The sequence below is a fragment of the Triticum dicoccoides genome, chromosome 5A, assembly GCF_002162155.2.
Source record: "Triticum dicoccoides isolate Atlit2015 ecotype Zavitan chromosome 5A, WEW_v2.0, whole genome shotgun sequence".
Taxonomy (NCBI): domain Eukaryota; kingdom Viridiplantae; phylum Streptophyta; class Magnoliopsida; order Poales; family Poaceae; genus Triticum; species Triticum dicoccoides.
Window position 1 is genome coordinate 384,322,794 of NC_041388.1, and position 3,882 is coordinate 384,326,675.

Genomic DNA, 3,882 nt, shown 5'->3' on the forward strand with positions numbered 1-3,882 from the left:
TGTCAAGTTGATTCGAGATAGACTGAAGGTCACTACTAGGAAAAGGGCTATAGATAGGATGGACACTAATGGCGCACTGTACATGTGGCGCGCCATTACTAAATACTAATGGCGCACCGTGCGTTGGTGCGCCATTAGTGTGCAAATACTAATGGCGCACCACATCCCACGGTGCGCCATTAGTGGAAAAAAAATTCAAAACTACTAATGGCGCACAGTGGGAGTGGTGCGCCATTAATAACTTGACATAGTAATGGCGCACCACACTCCAGTGCGCCATTAGTAGTTTTGAAAAAAAAAATAAAAAAATTTGTTAGTAATGGCGCGCCATTACTAGTTTTAACTAGTAATGGCGCACTGTCCACTGGTACGCCATTACTAAGTTTTTTAAAAAATTCATTTTTTTTCCTTTTTTTCTTTTCAAAACTAAACTAGTAATGGCGCACCACCCCACGGTGCGCCATTACTAACTTGGACCAAAAGTTCCCGAATGCACCCCCCCCTCGTGGACCGCCTTTTCAGTTTAACAAATAAAAGGAAATGATAAAAATGTCAAAAAAATAAAAGAAAATAAGTTTCCCATGTGAAATGTGGTCCAGTTGTTGGGAAAATTTACAAATATGAATTTCGACTTTATTTGCAAAATATCTCTGGAAATTTGTAAAATGGCCATAACTTTTGCATACGAACTCAGATTAAAAAGTTTTTTATATGAAAAATCATCTACTCGAAAAGTTACATCCGAATTTAATCGAGGAAACCCTGTTAAACATTTTCAAAATCCCCAAAAACCTAACAGAAAAAAAGTTACGCGGCTTTCAAGATCTAGAGGCAAAAAATTTCAAAAAATTTCAAAAAAAATTGGTTTTGAATTTTTTTTGAATTTTTTTTTCAAAAAATGATACGTAATATGACCGGGAAGTTTGAAGTATTTTTCAAAATTTCATCATAGTCATGAACATGAACAAAGTCCTAGACATCAACAAGGTATAATAGGATTGATATGCTAGATATATCAACAAGTGCTTGTGAAGTGAGCTATTGTTGGGGTTGGATAGAACTCTGAAGTTAAGCGTGCTTGGGCTGGAGTAGTGTGCGGATGGGTGACCTTTTGGGAAGTTTGACCATGGAGTGTGATTTGACCTGAGATTAAGCATATTGACCCGAGATTAAGCCATATTGACCTGAGATTAAGAAAAAAACGAAAAAAAATTTAAAAAATTTTTGAAAAAAAAATAAAAAAAATTCCGAAAAAAAATTTAAAAAAAATGTTACTAATGGCGCACTTCTATGTGATGCGCCATTAGTATACCAGATACTAATGGCACACCATGGGCTATACTAATGGTGCGGTGCGCCATTAGTATACCAGATACTAATGGCGCACCAGTGGTGCGCCATTAGTAAAAAATACTAGTGGCGTGCTACTAATGGCGCACCGGTAGTGCGCCATTAGTAGGCAAAACCGGTGCGCCATTAGTAGGCCTTTTCCTAGTAGTGGGTAGCTCAGTCCAGGCTGAAGAGTTATGCAGACTAAAAAAACTCAAGGAGGTAGTCTGTGGAATTGGAGACAGAGCATGTCTTCGTGTGTCCCCTCTACGAGGAGTTAAACGATTTGGAGTTAAGGGAAAGTTAGCCCCGAGATTTGTAGGACCATACCGAGTTTTGGAGCGTATGAGAGAAGTGGCCTACAAGTTGGAGTTACCCGAAGGACTGTCAGGAGTTTATGATGTGTTTTACGTTTCCCAGTTGAAGAAGTGCCATGCAGAGATGGCAAATATTCCACTGTAAGGACGCTTGACCCTGGAAAGGATAATGATGTTCCACGAAGTGGAGTATGGACTTCATAAGTATGAGTTTTATCTCGGTATATGGGATATCCCACGAGGATGAAGAGATGAATTACTATTGGACATAAAGGAGGTACGATGTTGGAAATATGGATCAATGGAAATTCCATGATGAGTCTGAGTAATCATGTTCTAAGTTTGGTGCCAATAGAAGGAAGGAAGATAGTACAATTGGATGGATTTAAGAATACTAGGAAGTTGCATGTTGGAATAACAATCAGTTGCCCCGATGATGAGTTCAAGGTTTGCAAGTGATGAGATGGGCCATAACCCACAGGCCCCAGGACCTGCCAAGAAGCTAGCACATTCTTGCTGAAGGAAAAACCCTGGAAGAAGTTACGATCTTATCGATAGACGATCTTACAGGAGTAACGCAAAACCTAAGAGTTGTGAAGGAACGATAGATGTTTGTCTGGCTTGCAGAATCTATGGATATATCCGAACTTGGTTCGTCGACAAGGGAAATTCTGCAATGCTTGTGAGGATGACCGAGTGTTAGAATGCGAGATTCGCTAAACCGTATACAAGATAATGATTAGGGTGCGGGATGGATTGATCACCATACCGACTTACTCTTATTATTCGCCTTGCTATATGGGATGGTAAATCTGAGTGACTTGCCTATAGTAGAGCGACGGCGATGAAAACCTTGTTTGAACCTTAGAAAGGTATAAGAATTTTTCCCCTTGTACAAGGCACCTGTTGCCAACCGTAGGTTATACGGTGAGGATCAACCAGACCCATTTCCTGCAGGAGAAACCATAAATTGTTGACCACCATGAGATATCGATAGTTGTTTAGTATTGGCGCCAGACCCGTCAGCTAAGAAGACCCAGTCTCGGGATAACCTTACCAAGTGGAAAGGACAAAAGAATTGTGGTACAGGTTATGCCACTACCGGAAGAGCCGGAGAAGGAATTTTCCCGAGAATTTGAGAAGACCAACCCCGTCAAGAATAAGGACGGAGTATATGAGTTTTGATGGAACCGTAACCATGCTTCTAAGGGTGGTAGCACCCTGGACCCCTGTGACGATCGTTGGATTTGGAGAAGACCCCGAACCTAACCTATTTCTTTCTAGCCTCTCCGAATCTCGAGGACGAGATTCATTTTAAGGGTGGTAGGTTTGTAACATCCCAAAATTCTAAATTTTGAATGTTATAATAAATAGATAGATTTTATTGCTTGTTCGATTGATTGACTGAAAGTGAGTGAATTCGAAATCTTTTTGAAAATTAAATGAGAGGGAATAAAAAGGACTTTCCCAAACTTTCATCTTGCTTTTATGATCTCTGTGAATTCAAATTCTTTTCAAATACAAAACCCTTGAGCGAAGATGATATGACTTCTTCCATTTAATTAAATGAAAAGGGTATTTGAAAATATTTGAATTTCAGATGGAAATTTTTCAATTCATAAACTTCATGCAGCTCAATGATTTTCATGAGAGAAGATAAAATGATTTCTTCAAATTATATGAAATATGAGTTGGGAGTTTCAAAGAATTAAATTCAAAGTTCTGGTGAATTTATTTTCAATTTGGAGTTATTTGAGTTTAATTCAAATTATTTTTCTCCAAAAACAAAATACATGGAAAATAGGGTAACATGATTCCCTACAAAAGAAAATTGGAGAGAAATAAATTTGAATTTATTTTGGTATTTTTTTAAAATGATTTTCATTGGACTTTATTAGAACAGGAGCATTGTTTGAATTACTGGAATTTGTGTGTATTTTATTTAATGCTAGAAAAATGTCCACGTTGTAGAAAATCTTTTTCTGCAAATTTTGATATATTATATGCCTATATAATATTTTTATTTATTTATTTATATATTTATTTATTTATTTATTTTAGTTCTCTGAAAAAAATGTTTATAAAAAAAATTCCCCTCGCCAACTGGGTCGGCCCAGCCAACCGGGCCAGGCCGCAGCCCAGCGCCCCGCCGCCTCCGCCTCCATCTTCGAGCGGGACTCCGCTCGGAGCACTGCCGCGCCGCCGTGGGAGCTCGGGACTCCTCCCGAGGTTCGCC